Genomic DNA, 23,845 nt, shown 5'->3' with positions numbered 1-23,845 from the left:
GTACGTCATTGGTGTCGTCACTCTTGTGAGCTGTCACATAATCTCCTTGTCACTATTGAAGGTGTCCAATGGTATTTGGGTCGCAAGTATGACTCATCATCCAGGACCATTAGCGGCACGAGTCCGGAATGATGTCACCACTCATATTGGCAGCATGAGTGTTGATTGGTAGTTCAGGTAAGAAGGTCCTAGGTCATCAGACGTATGATTAGTGAATTGGACCAATCAGGGCCGGATTAAGGTTGGTGGGAGCCCCTCTGCGCAAAATATGGTGAGAGCCCCAATTGAATGTAGTCCAGACAGGGAACAGCAATGGCTATATACCACTCCCCAGCAATCACGATATACAGCTCTCCCAGCAATCACTATATAACGCTCTCCCAGCAATCACTATACACCGCTCCCCCAGCAATCACTGTATATAGTTCAGTTCTGGAAATAAGCTGCTTTGTTGCCTTGGCAATCCTAAAAGGGCTAACTCTGGTGTTTAAAATTATTTTCACCTGTGCACAAAGTTACCATTTGAAGAATCTGTCTGCCCAGCAATAAAAATATAGAGGATTATTTTCTACAGTTAATGCGGTACGCTACTCTTAAAGTTGTTTTGTATGCTCATATTTTCATAATCTAGAATATCTGATCTTATTGGCATGAGATTGGCTCCAAAGCTATCTTGAAGTGAGATTATTTTCTGTTGGAGCTTTGGGTAAGTCAGTGTGCTATCATTTAGAAAATCATGGAGAGCATACTGATAAAAAGCTGATGTGTGAATAAGCCAATACAGAGATTAAGATTTTAGTATTTACTGGAAATTTCGAAGAAATGTTAATTTGACATTAATCATAAAACTTCATTAGATTCCAAAAAATGACCAGCATTTTACAAGACAAGATTTCAATGTTTAGATTTTCAGTTCCTTTACACTTTTTTTTAAACAAAATGTAATATCTATACTCCTTTTTTAAGAAAATTTATTTAAGAACAAATTCACCTATAACACAGATTTTCCTGAAGCAAAAGACTGATGTTAAAGGAATCTGTAAACTTCTAAATAAAACTAATTTACAAAAAGTTACAATTCTGTTTTCTTATCTGGATATTTTATTGTTTCTTTGCAGTACAGAATATTTTAAAACAGACAATACTTTCTACAAGTAAATCACACAAAGAGGAAGGGAAAGGAAAGGGGTAAGTAGGGAATATTTTAAGAGTTCATGTATTCATTCAGGTTACATACATGGCAACATCTGGTTTTTTTCTTATTTTACTGTTTTAACTATTTCTTTTCTGTATAAGTAAAATAAGTCAGCACCATTATTCTCAAGGGAAACATTTTTACATAAATGGAGAATATATCTACAAAGAATTGGCTTCTGAGAGCTTCTTACATGAAATATTATTATTGAGATTTGTTATCAGCAGTTTGACCACAAGGATGATGTAAAGACATTCATAGATAAGCCATAGCCATCTCTTTACATTCCAAAATGTGTCACTTTAATTATTATTATGAAACTAATGATGAAAGATTAATTAATAACATAAAATTATGTAATATACTATAAGCTATAACTTCCCCATGTGTGTTATCATATTCATGAATACAAGTAACATGACGAAAAAGGAGATGATATTCATGTCACACAATCTAATCGGTTTAGAAAGGGAAATGTTTCTGGAAAAACAATAATTATCAGATATTGTTACCATGTGTAGTAATATGGCCATTTAATTCCATTATTGAAATTGAATTAGCATCTAATTTAACTGAATGACTTCAGCAGCATGGAAATAAAATAACAATAATTTTATATAGAGACTTAATTTAATATTTTAAATATTATTACAATATTATGATTAAAATATAGAATTAAAAATGTATCCAACATTTCATATTTTACTCACATTTAAAATCGGTTAACACAATTTTTTGTTGAGCTGATTTTATTTTCTGTCTGGATATTTTTATATATTTTCTGTCTTTGATTATGGTATCTACTACCTTGCTGTAGTAAGATTATTTAGTGATATACAATAGCCTCACATTTTTAGGCATGAAAGGTATAGCTATAACAATTGTTATGTGACATAACAATATGTCAGTAGTTCTGTATTGCAGTAGGCTGTATCCATATAAATAGATATCTTAGCAGTGTGCTAGCCATTGTTTCATCAGATATTACATGGCCCCATGTATTCCAACACGCTCACACAAATGGCGGTAGTTTCCATGACATTTGGAGCAGAGCTGTGCATTAGAAGGGTTTCAAGACATAACTTGATGTTCTGCAGAAATTCTTAGGGTGCATTCACACATTCAGTTTTTCAGATGCAGTTTCTGATGTCCAAACCAGGAGTGGAGTGAACAAAAGAGGAGGAGCAGCTTCTCTCAAGGATATGTTTTCACCCATTATGATGCACACCTGCTTTTGGCTTCAAAAAGAACATCTGAAATACTGAACGTGTAAATGCACCCTTAATCCTCCAAAGCCTTCATATTAGATTTGATATCTAACCCCTTAAGGATCGCCGTATTGCCTTATCACAGCCCAGTCCCAGTACTAACACCCGGGATCGAAAAACTTGGGTGTTTAACCCCTTACACACCACGGTGAAGCATGGCGTAAAGGTATCACCATAATCATAGTGAACCAGAGAATATGGATAAAATATTATAATTTTTATGTTGCGCTGAATAAACTATAAACATGTTTCAGAAAAAGAAAAGGGTCTGAAAAATATAACTAGGCCTTAACATGTAAACATCCCAAAATGTAAGTTACAAACCACAGAAACAAGGCAGGATGTATGCAAACATATGAAAACTTTATTGAGTCAAAAAATATATACATAAAACCAATTAAAAAGTACTACATGTGCTGAGGTCCAGCAACCATCCCTGAGCCCAATGCAACAGAATATATGAGTGTATATAGTAGATTATCTAGGAGATAAAGCCTAGTATGGCTAAAACCACCACCAACAGTTTGATACTACCATATTCAAGAGTGCAAGTTATACAACATAACGTAAACAAAGTGGTTTAGCCATAAAGGTAGCAGTGAATATAGTTACCTAAAGTGCATAGTACAATCAGGAAGGGAGCTGGAGGAAAGATTCCCCACGTGTATCGCCTGTCTATGTAGGCTTCCTCAGGGGTAAGTCAGACATGCGATAACTATATTCACTGCTACCTTTATGGCTAAACCACTTTGTTTACGTTATACAACATAACTTGCACTCTTGAATATGGTAGTATCAAACTGTTGTTGGTGGTTTTGGCCATACTAGGCATTATCTCCTAGATAATCTACTATATACACTCATATATTCTGTTGCATTGGGCTCAGGGATGGTTGCTGGACCTCAGCACATGTAGTGCTTTTTAATTGGTTTTATGTATATATTTTTTGACTCAATAAAGTTTTCATATGTTTGAATAAACTATAAACCCCAGAATGAATTATCTATACATTGTGTCTCAGCCCACAAATAAGCCCTCATATCGTTACACTCAGGAGAAATTGGGCATCAAACTTTGCAGAGCATTTCATTATTTAATTCATTATGAGTGTCTCATTTTTGCCCTAAATGAATGTATTTTCCAAAAAATTCAAAAGTTTCTAAATTGCAGGTCCATATTGTTTTAACCAATGTGAAACATTAAAAGGGTTAATAGACTTGTTGTTTTTCATATGTTGAGGGGTGTAGTTTCTATAGTTGGGTAATTTATGGGGTTCTACTATTATTTAGTCCTTTCAAAGTCACTTGACTGAGTCCTTTCAAAGTCACTGAGTTCTCCCTCAAAATCTGAGTTTTGGTGATTTTCATGAAAATGAGAAAAATCGCACCTAAAGTTCTAAGCCCCATAATATCCTAGAAAAATTAGAGGATGCAAAACATATCATTCCAGCATAGAGCAGATATTTCAGAAATGTTATTTATCAAACTTTTTAAGTAATTTTACTTCCTACCTGGAAAGCAGAACATTTTTAACTTTGAAATTTTTTTAAACCGTAGTTTAAGTATGTAAAATACATTTGTGGAATTTAACAGTTTCCTTGTTTGATGAAATAACTATTTAACACTTCAGGTTTACACCTTATTAAGGTTTCAGGGGAACAGAAAAATATAGTGTTCATCTGTATCTTCTTCACAGCTATTGCTCTATATATCATACCTAGGCTAAATATAGCAGTGAATGAAAAAACCAAGGCCATACAATAATGATTTAGGTGTGCTGGCATGTCGCTTTCTTTACAGTGCTGGTTGTGATTGAGCACATAAAATGCAATTCCTTGCTTAGCCGCACTGAGCTGCCTACTCTCTTCCCATATTAAAGAGCTGCCCCATGTGAATGTTCTTTTCTGTCTCCTGTATCAATTGGCAGTTATCAATAGTTTTACAATAGCTGACATGTATTGCTTAATTCTTTTTTGTTGAGATCTGCATGAGGATGAATTAAAAAAATGATACAATAGCTTTATATAATTGGCAAAATATTTTAAAAAATTGCAATGCTAGCAGTATAGTTGACTAAGAGAACTTTTGATATACCCCTCTACTTTATATTGATATCCTGAAACACAGTAGATTAACTATAAAAGATAAGGAGTCGACCAAATCCATGTTCCAGTAGGCCCCTTTGCAGTGAACTCACTTGGAAGCATTCAAAATTCAGAAACTAAAACAGTCTTCTTTCCCCCACCCCACACCCTATGGATTCATTAGATACAGCCCTCTTACGCCTATGGATTCCTTAAGTACAGCCTTATGTGGGGCTCCCTATCAGCTGAGCCCCGGCACTCGCCCAGGTATGCCCAATGCTGGCACCAGCCCTGCCTGGTGAGAATACCATTTGAATGTTGAGACACATTTATCATTTCATTTTTTTAAGTTTTTTTTTAGGCGTCCTAGGGTACCTGAACTCTAGGAGCACTGATCGCTTATACTACTGTATTGCACCAAAATGCTACTCCCTGATAAAGACATGGGATTCGTGATCTGAGCCAAAATGGTTGTGCTGTGGGTGTTTGTGGCAGTTGTTTGCTGCTTAGTGCAGCAATTAATCAATTTCAATGAGTTGTAGAATTTTGAAGTATAGAAACTTGGTGAGGTCAAGATGAAAATAGGGTGAGTTCACATACAAAACCTTTTACGGTTGGCTATAGCATTGCCTAAATGCTGTGATTTATCAAGTGAAGAATATCCTCATAATGTCTTATTGTTAAGAATCTTCACCATCAATTTGATAAGCATATCCATAACTGCAGTAAAGCTAGTTAAAACCATGAAAATTCTAAGTCTGCTAATCTTAACCATTTTTGTACCTAGTCTTTGTTCTGGAAAGTGGGGAAGTGTCCTGGGAACTCATTTTCATTCAGTTGGGGAGAAATTACCAAAGTTTGGACTAATCTGTACTCATTCCTAGAGTGTATTATGTACTTCTTAGACTTACATAGCTTGGATAGTTTTGACAACCCATTTACTAAACAGTCGAAGCTGGGCTGCTTCACATATTACAAGGTTAGTTAGCTAGGTGACATGGGTTGTGGCTGAGTTTAGGGCCTGCACTCCATTCTCTAACTTGACACATATATGATATAAATATATATACATAATATATAAGGATTCCCTTCCCCAGCAGTGTTTTTGATCTGTGACACAGTCCTCGGATCCATAACTGCATGGTAAAACTACCCTTACACTTGCATAGATTTACATGGGCATCTAGCAGTAGGACAACCTACATTCTGCTAATTATTGACAAATACCTTTTCTGGGGTTTAAATATAGTCACATATGACTAAGAGTGTCTATAAAATCAATAAATGTTTTATATCCACCTCCTTCAGTACTCCTGTTCACTTGCACCACTGCCTGTCACTGCTGTGCCTCTGTATGTATACAGAGGTTGTAGGTGTCATCAACGCCACACTCCTGAGTAGCTGTAGCTGTATTCAGGCTGTAGCAGGCACACAGAAGTGATCTGGGACGGCACCGACAGCCATTGTGAACACACAGAGACCCGTCAGTGGCGAGCAGTACCATGGGTGAACAGGGAGCGCTGGATAAATTGAGTGTAAGTGCTTCATTGTTTTTCTATACCACCCCACCCCTATATATTTTTTTTTTAAATCCTGGAAAACCCTTTTAATTAAAAAAATGATATATAGCAAAGAACCCCATTGGCAAGGATATTTTGTTAATCTAATGTTAACTTTGTACCTTACCTAAGTTTCCAGCAATTTCTTTTTAGCTGTAACTTTGGAAAAGCCCAATACATTTTTAGAGCTGTGGAGTTTAATGTAAAGATTAAGTTTAAAGCTTTATGGAAGGATAAGTTATTTAATTTCAGCTGCAGCAGAGCAGTGGCCGGATGTTAAGAATTTAAAAATTGAAAACCATTCTGGGAGTCAGAATTTAATTTAGTGTGGTCTTGAACAGAATGAAACTGAGAACTGCTTAACACATGGCAACAAAACCTCAGCCTTGTGCAACTGCCATCTTTATAAAGATGCTGCCACATTTGAGATAAGGTTATTTTTTGTACACAATATAATATATTAACTTTTTAGCTCCCTCATTAGCTTGCAAACAATTGCCAATGACTTATAATGTTATCTGAAAGTGTACACAACTTCATTATCAGCCTACCAGTATTAAGCTGATAATGATAGCTAGTATAAATCTAATTCTTAAGACTTAAAGAGGACCTGTCATCCGAGAACCCTCCCCAACAAATTATCTCCCCCTTATCCTGTCCCCAGCCCCTTTATATTTATTGAATTTTTATAAAAATTTGTGTTTTTATACTTAGTTTTAAATGATCCAACCTCTTACAATCGCCGCATAGAGCCGGCAGCGATTGCGCAATACATGCATTGCTGCCGGCAAGTCTTAAAGGTTGCTGACTGACCGGGTCGTGGAAGGGGTGTGTTGGCCACCCCCCTCATAAATACAGCCGACTGCTAGGGAACTTGTACGACGATCCGACCGCTTATTTGATAAGAGGTCAGATGATTTAAAACTAAGTAAAAACACAAATTTTAATAAAAATTCAATAAATATAAAGGGGCTGGGGACAGGATGAGGGGGAGCTAATTTGTTGGGGGTGTTTTTCCCGGGTGACAGGTCCTATTTAATCATTATTTTATTCTTTCTTCATACTAAGATTCTCCATGCCCATTATTATTGTTGTTGCTCCTTGGTACCTTCTTCAGCTCCAGGGCATTCTTTTTATCAACTGTAGACCAGAATGCAACAGCATTTTCCAGATGCAACCACGCAAATGATTTATGGCAATGTTATATACCTACCCTGTGATTTAGTTCAGGACCAGTCATTTTTCAGTTTTTGTGCTTCCAATTTTCCCTTTCCTTATTCAAGTTGACAAAACAACTTGGTTAAGCAATTTCTTTAGCAAGTTTTGCTTTTACAGCTATGGCATCTTATTTATTGGGTCAGTACAATCATTGAGAAACCAAATTTGTATAGTTATGTATTCAAAATCTTAGCAAAAAATAAAAAACTTTGCATTGCCATATTCTGATAACCTTAACTTTATGGCTCTGAGTCAGGTATAATTTTCCACTGAATAATATGAAGTTTTCATTAAGTTGCATATACTCGAGTATAAGCCGAGGTTTTTCAGCACAAAAAATGTGCTGAAAAACCCAAACTCGGCTTATACTCGAGTCAATAAAAAATATACTCCCCTTCCGTCGCCTCCTCTTCAGGTCCTCTTCCATATATCACGGCTCTGGCATCAGCTCTGTGTCCCCGCATGGTCCGTCACAGGCATCATGACGTCAGCCGCACTCTGACATTTTAATGTGTGTGGCGGCAACGGCACACACTATGATGTCAGTGAGCAGCTTACATAATGATGCCTGTGACGTACTGCGCAGGGACACGGAGCAAATGCCCGGGTTGTGATGGATAGAAGAGGGCCTGCTTAGGGGGTGTCAGAAGGTGAGTTCACTTTTGTTTTTTTCCTACAGGCATTATATTGGGGGCAGGGGCTGCAGGCTATATACTACAGGGGACTTGAAGGCAATATACTAGGGGGGGGGCTGGCTGGCTATGTACTACATAGGGCTGGCTATATACTACAGTGGACTGGCTGGCTATATACTACAGTGGGCTGGCTGGCTACATGCTACAAGAGGCTGGCTGGCTTTATACTACAGGGGCTGGCTGGCTATATACTACAGGGGGATGGCAGGCTATATACCACAGGGGGCTGGCTGAGTATATACTACACAGGGCTGGCTGGCTATATACTACAGGGGGCTGGCTGTCTATATACTACAGGGGACTGGCAGGCTATATACTGCGGGGCTGTGACCAATGCATTTCCTACCCACGGCTTATACTCAAGTCAATATACTTATTGACTTATACTCCAGTTTTTTGTGTTAAAATTAGGGGTCTCGGCTTATACTCCATCAGCTTATACTCGAGTATATACGGTAATACTATTTTGACAATTACAACCTTATGATCATTTTTAATTCTAATACTTTTGTGAAAAATGCGGAAAGGCAATTGGACTTTTACATGTTTTTTTTCCATTATAGCCTTCACCATATGGAATAAATATTTATATATTTTGATAGATTATTCATTTTGGAACAAGGGTATACCTAATATATTCAGGATTTCATTTATTTTAATTTTTTTTTATTGATGTATGCATTCAATGGAAAGGGTACTGTTTAAATGTTTACTTTTTAAACTTTTTAATATATTTTTTACAATTTAAACATTTTTATTTATTACTGCAGGTCCCCAAAAGATTAATGACAAGATGCAGGTGGCTTTGATTTGATTGACATAAAATGCTGCTATTTAGTTTATGGATCTACAAGTACACCCAGGTCCTTCTCAAAATGGTTTACTCACTTTGAACATAAGGTCCGTAGCCTTAAATGTATCAAGAATGAGTCTAATATAGCCACAAAGATGATGCCCAGACAATCGCCATGGGAGACTTTTTATAAGGCAGGATTTGTACGCTAGTTAGTTAGACTTTCTTAGGAGAACTTTTGCACTTCATAATTAACACAGTGGGGCACATTTACTTACAGGGTCACCGAAGATCACAGAAAGTGCATTATCCTTCTATAATGCACTGTGCGGCAATTCACTATCATGCATGTGTCGCTTCCACGCTCAGGTCAGATAGAGTTCACCAATATTTTTGTGGTGCACCTAAGTGCTTGGGCTTGCAACACAATTTTAAAGTTAAATCCTGCGCTAAGTATGAATCAGCTGGACTGTGCGATCACACGTCCCCTAATTTGTGTAGCAGAGAAGCCTGCACAGCTGTGCCACAAATAAAGGTCGCGGGTGCCACTATCCCAGCACACACACTTCTTAAAGAGAACCCGTCAGGCAAAATAACCCCCTAAACTAAATATATTTTCATTAACTGCCATTAGAGGGCATTGCCTCTATCCCTTCATTGTCCCTCTACATGCCTGTAAACCTAAGCAATGAGGTCCTAAAGCTGTATGCAAATGACCAGTGAGATGTCCAATGCATGCAAAAAAGTGCTCATGACCCTTAGTAAATGAGCCCCTGTGACTTAGACTGCACATTTACCCCTTCTGCTAAGGCCCTTTTTCGTTTTTGCGTTTTCATTTTTCCCTTATACCTTCAAAAACTAAAAAACTTTTTTATTTTTCCATGTGTGATGGCTTTTTTTCTGTGTAACAAATTGCACTTCAAAGTGATGGATTATTCTATACCATGTACTGGGAAGCCGGAAAAAAAATCCAAATGCAGTGAAATGGTGAAAAAAAACACCTTTGTGCCGTTTTCCTATGTGGTTGGATTTTACGGATTTCACTGTGCGCCACTAATAGCATGTCTACTTTATTCTTTTATTTATCATGGGGATACCAAATTTGTATAGGTTTTAAAAAAATTTTCATACATTTACAAGAATGAAAACATCCTGTACAAAAAAAAAAATAGTTTATTACCATCTTCTGGTGCTAATAACCTTTTACATACTTCCGTGTACAGAGCTGTGTGTGGTGTCATTTTTTGCAACTTTTGATGACATTTTCAATGATATTTTAAGGACTGTATGACCTTTCGATCAGTTTTTTATATTTTTCAAAATGGCAAAAAAGTGCATTTCGACTTTGGGAGCTATTTTCTGTTACGGGGTTAAACGCAGTGAAAAACCATTATTATATTTTGATAGATGGGGCATTTTCAGATGCAGCGATACCTAGTGTGTTTATGATTTTTACTGTTTATTTATATTTATATCAGTTCTGAGGAAAGGGGGGTCATATAGACAAAGTATATAAACAAGGTTAAAAATTATATATATACTAAAAGTGGAGTTTGTATAGTAAAAGTGGCCAAGCTCTAGGTTGACTCTAGCGCACATATGGACTTTTTAAATTAAAAAATGCATAAAATAATTTCACCAGACAAGACAACTTTAACTCTTTAACTATTGCATAAGATATCCAAAAAAGGTTTAATAAGTGGTATTTCTTGCCTTATAAATGGGTTTGGGACCATCAGTTGTGTTGTGCAGAAAAAAAGCAGTCAAGTAGAGAAAAAATGGGGCCATCGTTACTTTAAGAAATGAATGTCACTCAGTCTGAAAAATTGGAAACAGTTTGAAAGTGTCCCAGGTACATTTGCAAAAACCATCAAGTGTTACAAAGAAACCGGCTCACATGAGGACCTCCCTAGGAAAGGAAGACCAAGAGTCACCTTGATTGAGTTGTTTTGCTGAAAAAACAATTATAACACTCAGGACCTTGGGAAAGCTGGATTGCTTCAGCCTGCCATTGATAAACACATTACACAGAGCTTTCTGATCCGTCCAGAAAGTACTAATCAACCTGTGTTTGATCACTCATACACAGTAACTGGGGAAGGGCGCAGTGATTGATTACTTCTGCCTCTCAGGGATAACACAGTGATTACATCATTCTGTGGTGCAGTGAATAACTAATGTGAGAGAATAAGCGCGAACAAGGCACAGTAGCAACAGAGCTTCATAATCAAAATTATATAATTGTTTTTTTCAGCAAAACCACTCAGCCCAGAGATTAAACAAGATATGATCCAGCATCAGTGGAGCTACAGTGTTCTCGAGGTATGTTTGCTTCATAATGAATGAAATCGAATGGTAGAATTTCATTAAGAGGAGACTGTGTGCAGCAGGCCTTCATAGTGAAATAGCTGCTAGGAAACCACTGCTAAGGACAGGCAACAAGCAGAATAGACTTGTTTGGGCTAATATGAATGGACATTAGACTAGTGGAAATATGTACTTTGGTCTGATAAATCCAAATTTGAGATCTTTGGTTCCAACTACCGTGTCTTTATGCGACGCAGAAAAGGGGAATGAATGGACTCTACATGCCTGGTTCCCATCGTGAAGCATAGAGGAGGGGCTGTGATAGAGTAGGGGTGGTGACACATTTTGGTGGTGACTCTGTTGGGGATTTATTCCAAATTGAAGTTATACTGAACCAGCATGGTTACCACAGCATCTTTCAGAGGCATGCTATTCCATCTGATTTGCATTTAGTTAGACCATCATTAATTTTTCAATAGGAAAATGTCCCCAAACACACCTCCAGGCTGTGTAAGGGCTATTTGACCAAGATAGAAAGAAAGAACTAAAGAGAAAAGAAAAAAACAAAAAGCGCTTCCTGGTGCAATAAATCCTAGGATATTCCAATGGTGTCCTTATTAGTAAGGTAATGCGCTCACCTTCAATGGTTGTGCGATCAGGCACAATGCTGTAGAATTGTGCATCGGGTGCTGCCTAGTCCTCGCCGGTGGCAGGAGTACCGGTTGCCAAAGAATATAAGATCTCCAAAGGGCAGGGGCTCACCTCCGTCCTTGTAGATTCAGAAGAAAAAGTAGGACTATTTCCAAGGCGCTCACCGATCCAGATGGTTAATTTTAAATGGTTTTATTACCAATGATGAAGTAAAAATAGAAAACATAAAAACATAGTAACATGGACAACGCGTTTCGCGTCCTCTATACCGGATGCTTCATCAGGTCTAAAACAGCATGGTACACATAGTAATTTATATCCCCACATCATGAGCAGATTATGGAGAAAGAGGGAGGAGTTAAAAAGTAACTTAGCATAACAGTTCCTAGAAATAAAAAACCTTTACATCGTTAAAAATGTTTCATACTGTTCTGAAACAAATTAATTAATTTAAGTTCACAATGGTAGATGTACGGTCTACCGGAACTAGGCGGTGGACCGCACATGGATTGCTCTTTGGAACACAAGGTTCTGGAAGTAGTAAATGAAACGGGTCATGTGACCTAGCCAAGAGTCAGGTGACCGGTGGTTATGGTCCACAAGGACCAAGACGGAACGGACCCGGAATGGAACGGAAACACAAGGACCAAGATGAAAATATGGTAAGTACAAATGGCCATTACATGATGGTCTGATGAATTTTTAGACACATCCGGGGCTATTACATGATGGTTTCGACTACCTCATTCAGCCCAAAGGGGCTGAGCGTTTGCATTTTATATATCCAGTATATTTCTCTAGGACATAGAGACTGGTATCTGTTGTTTACACTTTCAGGGATAAAATCAATTGGCATGACAGTAAATAAGGTTTCATCCTTATGATGTTTAAACATAAAATGTTTAGAAAGCCCTTGTTTAAGAAAGCCTTTCTTAATATTAGCTCTATGTCCAGTTAGCCGGTCATGTAGTTCTTGTGTTGTCCTCCGGATGTATTGAAGACCACAAGGGCACTCGATTAAATAAATCACATAGCTTGATTTGCATGTCATAGACGTTTTGATGGAAAATGTTTGTTGTGTAGTGTTGGATTTAAATTGTGTGCTTTTGTCCCTAATCATTGAGCAGCACAAACATAATTTGTGATTACATTTTCTCACAATAGGGATGTGCTCACTACTATTATTAGTATTTCCCCAGCTAGTTGTTTTATGTTGTTTAATTTGGCTAGGAGCTAAAATGTTCCTCAAAGTAGAAGCCCGTCTATAGGTAAGTTTGGGTTTGTTGGGGAGTACTGTTTTTAGGACCTGATCTTGTTGTAAAATATACCAATTTTTATTGAGAATTTTTGTTATTTCGCTAAAATCATTGTTGTACCGGGTTATACAATTTAAAGAATGATCATTTTTCAACATAGAACGTTGCTCCACTCGTGGGCGGTCCTTTGTTAGTCAGTCTTGTTGAGTGAGAGGGAGAGTTTTTTTTATATGCCTGTTTCAGGATACGCATACACTTTTTCCAAGAAGCGCTCTTTCAGGACCATAGCTTGTTGTTTAAATGCAACAGGGTCAGTACAATTTTTTCTGACCCTCTTGTACTGACTGTACGGTATATTATCTTTCCACTTTTTGAAATGCAGACTGTCATAATTTAGGTAACTGTTAGTGTCTACCTTCTTAAAAAAGGTAGACGTGCAAATGGAATGATCTTTAATATAGAGGGTTAGATCGAGGAATGTGATAGAATCTATTTGATGTTCAGCGGAGAAGGATAGCCCCCAATCATTTTCACACAAATATCTAGAAAAAGCATTTGCATCCTCCGCTGTTCCTGTCCATATTAGGATGAGGTTGTCTATATAGCGTCGGTAAAAATGTATAAATTGTTTAAAAGGATGGTTAGATAATATGTATTTAGTTTCGAAGGTCCCCATGAACAAGTTAGCGTAGGCCGGTGCCAATTTCGTGCCCATAGCTGTTCCACACTTCTGGTGGAACAGAGAGGTATTGTATATAAAGAAGTTGTTCTCCAATACTAAGGTCAAAAGTTGAAGGAGCAGAGACTTTAGATTAACTGTAAGGGTGCCAATTTTATGTTGAATATTAGAATAAAGGGCTGTAACGTCTAAAGTAAGAAAGGAAAAAGTGGCAGGTAAATCCAGACTATATAATTCACTGATCAATTGATCAGAATCTTTGAGATAGCTGGGAAGTTTAACAACGTATGGCTGGAGGTATAAATCAACAAAGTGAGAAATATTACAGGTGGCTGATCCCATGTTGGCTATGATGGGACATCCAGGCGGTGTTTCACAGTTTTTATGTATCTTGGGGAGATAAAACCGCAGCATCTAATAGTGTCTTGTTTTTTTTTTTGAGTGAGGGGATAGGGTTACTAAAAATTTCTGTGTAGTAATTGGAGTCAGACAGAATGTGCTGTGATTCCGGTTTGTAGTAATCATGAGTTAGAATAACGAGTCCACCCCCTTTATCCGCTGGGCGGAAAACAATATCTCTATTGGCTGCAAGTTTTTTTAGAGCTTGGACTTCCCCTTTGGTAAGGTTTTTATTCCTATTTTTTGTAATTACAGAAGATATTCTCTCTTTGGTCTTACTACCTGTAAGTTGTTTATCCCTGAAAGTGTGAACAACAGATACCAGTCTCTATGTCGTAGAGAAATATACTGGATAAATAAAATGCAAACGCTCAGCCCCTTTGGGCTGAATGAGGTATCCGAAACCATCATGTAATAGCCCCGGATGTGTCTAAAAATTAATCAGACCATCTTGTAATGGCCATTTGTACTTACCATATTTTCATCTTGGTCCTTGTGGCTCCGTTCCATTCTGGGTCCGTTCCGTCTCGGTCCTTGTGGACCATAACCACTGGTCACCTGACTCTTGGCTAGGTCACATGACCCGTTCCATTTACTACTTCCAGAACCTTGTGTTCCAAAGAGCAATCCGTGTGCGGTCCACTGCCTAGTTCCGGTAGACCGTACATCTACCATTGTGAACTTAAATTAATTAATTTATTTCAGAACAGTATGAAACATTTTTAACGATGTAAAGGTTTTTTATTTCTAGGAACTGTTATGCTAAGTTACTTTTTAACTCCTCCCTCTTTCTCCATAATCTGCTCATGATGTCACTTCCCGTGTGAGGATATAAATTACTATGTGTACCATGCTGTTTTAGACCTGATGAAGCGTCCGGTATAGAGGACGCGAAACGTGTTGTCCATGTTACTATGTTTTTATGTTTTCTATTTTTACTTCATCATTGGTAATAAAACCATTTAAAATTAACCATCTGGATCGGTGAGCGCCTTGGAAATAGTCCTACTTTTTCTTCTGAATCTACGAGGACAGAGGTGAGCCCCTGCCCTTTGGAGATCTTATATTCTTTGACCAAGAAAGAGAGTGATGGGGTGCTACGCCTGATGACCTGGCCTCCACAGTCACCAGACCTGAACCCAGTCGAGATGGTTTGGGCTGAATCAAAACAAAATTGAAGAACATTTGACTTACTTGCAGTGAAATAAATGTATATATTTTGTAGACAATACTGATTGAGGGCTTATATTTTGAAAAAAAAATATTTTCAAAGGTGCCATTTTATACCTTTTTAACCATATGGGCCCAGTAATTGTTGACATTTATTGTACTCAATTTTACAGTGAGTACAATAAATCTGATTCTTGGGAGGAATGTGTACTCAGGCTTGACAGTGGTGTATAAGTTAATACTTAATAATCAGAGTTATGTCCAATTGTGGGTGTGGGTTTGGCTCACAGGTTTAAAAGTGTAAATAAATACAAAAAAGCACCCTTTCTCTAGCCCCTTAAGGACGCAGCCATTTTACAGCTTAAGGCTCAGTCCCATTTTTTAGATTCTGACCTGCGTCTCTTTATATGGTTATAACTTTTGAACACTGTTACTTATCAAAGCGATTCTGAGATTGTTTTTTCCCCACATGTTTTACTTCATTTTAGTGGTAAATTTTGGCTGATAAGTTTTGCGTTTATTTACAAAAAAAAGAAAAAAATGATGAATTTTTCGAAATTCAAAATCACTGCGTTTTCAGGCAGATCGATTTACCACCTAAATAACTTACAGAATAACATTTCCCATTTGTCTACTTTACATTTTCATAATTTTTGAAATGTTTGGATAATTTATTTTGACGTCACGCGGCCTACAAATCGGATAGCGATTTTCCGTATTTTCAGAATTGACTATTTTGGGGATAAATACTGTTTGAAATCAAATTTTACATATTTAGCAACAAAACCCCCCTATATAACCAACCCATTTTAAAATCTGCACCCCTCAAAGTATCAGAAACAGCATTTACAAAGATTGTTAACCCCTTGAGATCTTCATAGTAATTGAATCAAAATGGCGGTGAAATTTAGAATGGTCAAATTTTGTCGGTTATACGTTCATTTAGCCCTAAAATTTACACATTTCCAAAAGATAAAAAGAGAAAACTCACCATAAAATTTGTTCTACAATTTCTCCTGAGTGCAGCGACCCCCCACACGTGGCCGTTACTTGTGTTATGGGGGCACAGCGAGGCGCAGAAGGGAAGGAGCACCCTGCAGCTGCCAGGATTTTAGTTTTCTTGTTGCCCCCTTTTGAAGGCTATAAAATTTTCGCTTTTCCGTTATTTGGGCCATGTGACGGCATTTTTTTTGCGGGAACAGATGCTTTTTCCAGTGTTACCATTTTGGGGTTGGTATCACCTATTGTTGAAAATTTAGGAACTTTTTTTGAGGTCATGAGTAGAAAAGCATCAATTCTGTACTGGATTTTTTTTTTTTTTCGTGTTCACCGTATAGCCTAATAATCATGTTATCTTTATTCTATGGGTCGATACGATTATTTCGTTTTATTCTATGGATTGTTATGGACGCGGTGATACTATATATGTGGGGTTTGTGTTATGATTTAGACTTTTTTGAGCGTTATATGTCTCTTTATATGTTTTGGGGCTTATGGGCATTTTTAGTGATTTATAAAGTAATTTTTTATTGAAAAACATTTTTTTTTACTTTTTTTACATGATCCACCATGGGATATGAACAATCAATCATCTGATTGCTTGTTCTTGATAATACTCTGCAATACTAATGTATTGCAGGGTATTATCAGTGCCAGCCTATACAGCTACGCAGAGCGCTAAGGAGCTAGAGAACACACAATAATCAAACAAAACCATAACCATGTTAGGTATCTCTGTGTCCCAAAATGTCCAATCTATCTGTATATAAAGATAATTATCTGATTTCGTGAGTGCCATAATGGTAAAAACCTACCAAATGTCTTAATCAAAGCTTTTTCACCATTTTGCCACCCACAAAATTTGTAATACAAAAAGTGAGCAAATATATAACAAAGTTATATAATTATATCCATAATCGTACTGACCCAAAGAAAATAAGGGGTTTAGTCATTTAGACTGCACAGTGAAAGTCTTTATAAACAAGCTAATACAAAAATGACATAACTGTGTTTTGTCACAAATTTCAAATTTATTTCTAGTTTCCTAGCACATTGTATTAAATGGTGCCATTACATGTTTATTTTACAGAAAACAAGCCTCCATATAGCTCTGTAAACAGAAAATGAAAAAGATTATATCATGGGGAATGTAGCGAGTAAAGAACTTAAAAAAACAGAAAAAAAGCTGTATTCTTCAACACCTTAACGATTGCCATACCAGGTTTTATCATGGCTATTCAAGGAACTTCTTCTGATACAACACCTTTCTATAAAGAAGATTGCAGGACCTAGAAAGTTAGAAGAAAAAACACTAGCACAAATTTACCCACCAAATTACACATATTTTGTAGTCCCATACCGGTACTGTAATAACCCAGGCTAGAAAATTATAATATTGAACCTGTACAACAACAAAAATCATTTTACAATATAAAGAAAAACAATACGACTAACTGGTTAATAGGAAATTCCATTTATTAAAAGAAATAAAAGGAAGGAAACATCTTAAGTAATGCTAAGTATGAAGTGTTATGCTGTGAAGTCAACTTTGCCACCTTATCTGAACTACGTGGCAGCTTTTGAGGTTACAGCAGGTTGCCTCGACTTTTCATCCTGTGAGTGATTCTGCAGGGAGCCTGCTGTAATTTCTACTTTAAGAATTTCTTTAACAAAAACGAGGGTTTTCACTTTTTTCATGACTTAGCATCACCTGCAATGAGTCAGGGTGAGGAGGGCAGGAGACATGAGATGGAGGGTGCTAGAAAGAAGAGCTCCTGGGCTTCCCAGCTGTGGTATAAGGCTTGGAAATAGAAATCAGTGGGTGTATCTACAATGTAAAGAACTCAACTGAAGTAACACCACTTATAAATTGTAATCTAATTAGCGAAATGTTAGCCTGTCATCAGGCCTTTTTCACCTGCCTCTGATAAGTTCACAACTAAATAATGCACGACTAGGAAAGGAAACGGAAAACGATAGATGAAAATCTTTGTCTGAAATTGCAATTATTCTTGGGAAGAAAAACCTGAAGAATAATGTATATACGGCAGGAAAATGAGAAGCAGGGCCTCTTGAGACCATGATAAACTAATGATAATGGCATCTTTAGTAAGTTAAATATAGCATATCAGTTATTTTGATGTCTTATATACTCTTTATACTGTACACATTTCTCTGCATGATCCTTGACTATTAGCTCATATATAGTGTTGCAAAACAAATTATAGAGTTTATTTGCTGCATTCAATCATTAATGTGAAATAATATGGTTATAATATGTCATACAGATTACCATTGCTGAAATGTAAACAAACTATATGTAACCCTTATGGCACAATTGGTGGAGATTTATCAAAAGTCACTCATACAAACCAATCAGAGCTCAGCTTTTATTTTCACCAAGAAGTTTATAAAATAAGAGTTAGGATCTGATTGTTTGCCATAAGCAACTAGAACAGTTTTGTTCTCAGACACATTTGATAAATGATGCCCATAATCTATTTAAGTGTTTAGGTGCAAATTACAGAATTACATTTTTGTATAAAATAACGTAATATAACTTTTAATAATATTTTAACAATAGTCCATCAGTGCATCTGTGCAAACTTGGAAGGAAAGTTTAGTAAGACCTTAAGTTCCTAGTTTACCCCATACAGGGTGTATGCCAGATGTGTTACAACTGACACCTATTTCCAGCTTGTGGAATCACAAATAGTAATGATTTTAGATGGGTAAGTCCTCAAGTGCTTCTGTCATTAGCAACCTTGCAGTAACTCAAAGTGAGAAGACTCTGAGCATAATCACTGTTCCTTCTCTACCCACCCCTACTTCTTATAACAGGCAGTGAACCAATTTGGGCACACTTACTAAGGCCTTTGCGCCACACTTTTGTTACCGGTTGCACAGGTATTTAAGAAGTGTAACGTGCAAATTGTATTGCACACCCTATGTTAAAGGTGCACCACAAAAAGTTGGTGAACTCTGTTGGGTCAGTGTGGGGGAGTGACAGTACATGATTTCTGGTGCATGTTTTTTAATGAATTGGTCGCACCAAACATTATACAGGGAAAAAGCACTTTTTTTCCAAGTAAATGTGCCCCATTGTACCCACCACAATAAATATCTAATGATTTGAAAATAATCTTCTGCTGTATTTTATCTTACTCAATTACAGTATATTACATAATATTACTTCATTTTTATCATTCCCCCTTCTCTCCTTTTCCCTCTTTCCCTTTGTCTCGCTGTCACTCTTTGTTTCATTGAAACCAATTGGTAAGATCACAAAAGTTATTTTTTGGCAAAACAGAAATGTAGATATTTTTTGCTAATTTATTAAACAAGAAAAACCAAAATATCACATGGTCATAAGTAATAATATTGATAATAATTCCTTTAATTTTATAGTGCATATAGCGTTTTTGGAGGGTGGGGGGAAACTGGAGGACCTGGAAGAAACCCACACAAACATGGAGAGAACTTACAAACTGTTTGCAAATGTTGACCTTGATATTCAGACCCTTTGCTTAGTAGTGAGTTGAACCACCTTTTGAGCTAGTACAGCCATGAGTTTTATTAGGAATGAAGCAACAAGTTTTTACACCTGGATTTGGGGATCCTCTGCCACTCTTCCTTTTAGATCCTCTCCAGTTCCCTCAGGTTGGATTGTAAACGTTGGTGGACTACCATTTTCCAGTCTCTCCATAGATGCTTAATTGAGTTGACCTTAATAATGGTCACAAAGTTATTCTGAAGCCTCTGCTTTGTTGTTTTGTCTATCTGTGTTGTTTTGTGCTATGTCTTGCACTAAGGAGAGGCTTCTGTTGGTGCACTCTGCCATAAAGCCCCAACTGGTGTTGAGTCTAAGGAACTTTTTCACAGTTACATATTTCGTCTCTGGAACTCAGCCACAGTGATCTTGCTCTTTCACCAAGGCTCTTCTCCCACTATTGCTTAGTTTGGCTTGACGGCCAGGTCAAGAAAGAGTTATGGAGGTCACTGTGCCATGGCCAGTTTTAGACAAAGTGGAGCCCTTGGCAAAATGAAATCTGGGGTCCCAAAATGCTGAAATTCAATACACAATTGTACATATTGTACAATTATACATCTAACTGCATGATGTTGCATTCACATGTGGCATATTTTGGTGTGTTTTAACTGCATTAGAAACTGCAGATTAATTTTAACTGAAACAAATGTGTTCTGGAATGACCAAAAGAAACACCTTTCCAGAACACATGTGTTTAAGTAAAAATGCTGATGCATAATGCAGTTAGAACACACTAAAAAACGTCACATGTGAATGCAACCTCAACCTCCTGATGAGACCTGAATGTTCAAACATAGAACCCCCCCCAGTTTGAAGACTAAGCATGAGACTATATGCTGGGGGGAATTTATTTTACCCCAGACAACTAATCTACTGTACAAGTTTTTGTGAAAATGTCATTTTTACTAAAATGAGGACATTATGCCACCTTTATATAAGTGGGTAGAACTCAGAAAGAATGGGAAGGACCATTGCAAGTGCACACATTCATCATAAATAACACTGGTATTGGCATACCACTAAACTTTGAGGGGCTGCACTATTAACCAGAACCCTAGATGCGCCAAAAAACATGATACAGCATCAAACGCCCCCAGAAACCAAATACAGCACAGAGTACAAATACAGTACAGAAACCAGACAATGATACTGGAAACCCCCTCCAAAGCAGGACATGATGGGAGATGGGGTTTTCCAAAAAATCCCAAGTGATTTTTACCCAAAAAATTAGAGATAGAGTTGTGACTTTGACAGGGTGAACCATAAATGTTACAGGACTAAATCACCAGTGACCTGTGACCCTTCACCACAGTGACCTACAGGCCGCACATTTCTATTTATGGAATATGTTAGTAAAATTTGCAGGGTGGTAAAAACGATCCATTGCTACCTTAAAGGGAACCAGTCCTAAGATTTTCACCGAGAAACCTTACGAGCTATTAAAACAACATAGATGGTGCCGTGACCCTCCGTTTCTGATAGGGCCCGCGCCCCTCTGTGTCAGGATGGATTCGTGAAGAGGCTTAGGCCTCTTGATGTAACTGACGGACGGCATGGATGTCGGCCAAAATTACACAGGCAAGGGGTGGGCTAGTGGTACATGTGACCGCACCTTAAAGGGGTTGTGCGAATTCAGTAAATAATTGATATTATTTGTGTAATGAAAAGCTATACAATTTTCCAATATACTTTTTGTATCAATTCATCATGGTTTTCTAGATCTCTGCTTGCTGTCCTGCTACAAAAGCTTCTATGTTTACTTCCAGAATCTGTCCATGTGATGTGATGGACATGCAGGTGTACGAGCCATTATTATCACAGAGAGTAACAGGAGTTGTTATTTTTCCTTACACAAACAATATCAATTATTTGCTGAAAGCAGACCCATTTAAGGCTAGATGCACACAGACAATTCACAGCTCCACTTAATGCAATACTTTTTAATGGATCAGGTCTCTGTAGCGCAACCCTCTATGTGCTGTGGGTTTTGAATATGCATTTGCATTGTGTTTCCACCTTAACACATAGGCTTTATAAGTTTGAAAATGTCTTTAGCAATGCAAATCATAACTATTAATATTAAAAGGCAAAATACATGTCCCTACTTACAACACTCATACACTTAGGTCAAAACACGCATTAGGGGTATTCATCGTGTGAGTGCTCCCTGTGGCTGCTTTCAGTGTGCAATCACCTGGTGCATTCTTGGATCGTTCTTGGTCCATTTGTGCATGTTTATCAAGCTTTTGGCTGGTTTGAACCCATTTTTCTTAATTTCTGGAAGTGTAAGCAGCTATACATTTTCACAGCTGCTTACACTTACAGAATTGAAGAAAAACACATTTAAAAACAAACCAAGGACACACCATGGGACTGCACTGTGCTCTTAGGAACCTTGAGTGCTGCAGAAATTCTTTTGTAATCTAGGCTAGATCCGTGCTATGCCACAATTCTGTCTCCGACCTCTTTGGGCAGTTCCTTAGACCTCATGATTCCCATGTGCTTTGACATGCACTGTGAGCTGTAATGTCATAAATAGACAGCTGAGTGACTTTTCTAATAAAGTCTAATCAGTTTAATTAAACACAGCTGGACTCCAATTAAGGAGTAGAGCCATCTCAAGGGGATAAAGAATGAAATGGACAACATGAAAGTTAAATATGAGTGTCACAGCAAAGGGTATGAATGCTTATGTTCATGTGACATTTCAGTTTTTCTTGTTTAATAAATTACTTGTGTTAACATAAAGAGAATAAAATATGGTTTCTGTTCATTTAGTTTGTGAAAAAGAAAATATTTTTATTCTAATTTCCAGTAAAAAATCCTTTGTGGTTCCAGCATTTTTTTTATAGGTTCTTAAATAAAAGCTGCATTTTACAGTCATCAGTAGTTGTGAACCTAATCTAACTCCTGACAATGTCCCTACTGATGAAGACAATTAGTCACATTTCCTGTTAGGGTTCTTGAAGCTCATGAAAGCTGTCTTATTTATAGCAGTGTCCTCACTGCTTTTGATTATAAGCAGCATTAAAAATGGTCCTGAGTTTTACAGTTCATTTAATTTTAGCTAAAAAAGTGCTACATGTGTCAGGGCTAGCAAGATAATCTTATTCCTTATGGACAAAGGGTTCACATCAGTACTTTGCAATTTTTCTGAGTAATAAATTTAAAGTTCATAGCTTAATTTCAGGATAAGTAATGAGTTATTCTTTATTTATATGTCAAAGCCATACTAAAATGTAAAATATTCAATCCTCTTTTTTGCTTTTAGTCCCAAGCGTGGAAATTAGTGGGGAGCTTAGGCTCTTCTAAAACAGTGAGCCGTTCAACTTCCACTAGTATCTATTCGTAAATAACCCATATGACCTTACTGATAAAATGTGTGCAATATTTATAAAATTAGTTTCTGAATAAAAATAAACACGTTTCTCTGGCATGCCCATTTAACCCCAGTCTGACATTGTGTAAAGGACACCATCAGCCTCTCTCATAGCAGATGATTATTACTCTCCGTCCCGCCTTCGCGTTCACCAAGCTTAATCTCTTATAACATGGTATGGCTGCATTTCTGAGAAAAAATAATTTGATAACATATGCAAATAAGCCTGTGGTGCTCTGCAGAGCACCTCCAGGCTCTGCCATGATCTGTACCTCCCGGCACAGCCCCAAGAGCTTTCTGACAGCTGGTGACGTCACTGGCTCTCAGAAAGCTCATGGGCCTGTGCCAGCCGTCCTCTCGGCATTAATAATTTATATCACAGGCTAATTTTCATATTTTATAAAATTATTTTTCTCAGAAATGCAGCCATAAGAAGTAAGTAAATTAAGCTTGGTGAACAAGTGGAGGGGATGGGGAGGTAATTAATAATCATCTACCATCAAGTAAGCTGACATCTATGATAGGCACTCCACCCAGTCAAGGCTTCTTTGGGAGGTAACAAATGCTTTCAATCATCGATCATATACTTTAGCTGGATTAGTATTTCCTATTATTCAATACTTAGGCTCCTAAAATTTAAGTT

General features: G+C 37.3%; 1 protein-coding gene across 7 annotated transcripts in view; it reads left to right on the top strand.

The window, feature by feature from the left end:
* GRIN2D (glutamate ionotropic receptor NMDA type subunit 2D) overlaps positions 1-23,845 on the top strand; it is a 688,972-nt gene that overhangs the window by 130,575 nt on the left and 534,552 nt on the right. For 4 of the 7 annotated variants that reach the window (XM_072110452.1, XM_072110449.1, XM_072110453.1 and 1 more), the window contains one exon: positions 1,119-1,188. The exons of 2 other annotated variants lie outside the window; for them this stretch is intronic. The gene's annotated coding sequence lies outside the window, so the exon portion shown is untranslated. Of the gene's footprint in view, positions 1-1,118; positions 1,189-11,066; positions 11,135-23,845 lie in introns of all 7 variants that reach the window. One more of the 7 variants, XM_072110450.1, reaches the window with a different exon arrangement.

Source organism: Engystomops pustulosus, chromosome 6 (genome assembly GCF_040894005.1).
Source record: "Engystomops pustulosus chromosome 6, aEngPut4.maternal, whole genome shotgun sequence".
Taxonomy (NCBI): Eukaryota; Metazoa; Chordata; class Amphibia; order Anura; family Leptodactylidae; genus Engystomops; species Engystomops pustulosus.
The sequence above is the reverse complement of the archived record's forward strand: the minus strand, read 5'-3'. Positions and strand labels throughout refer to the sequence as shown.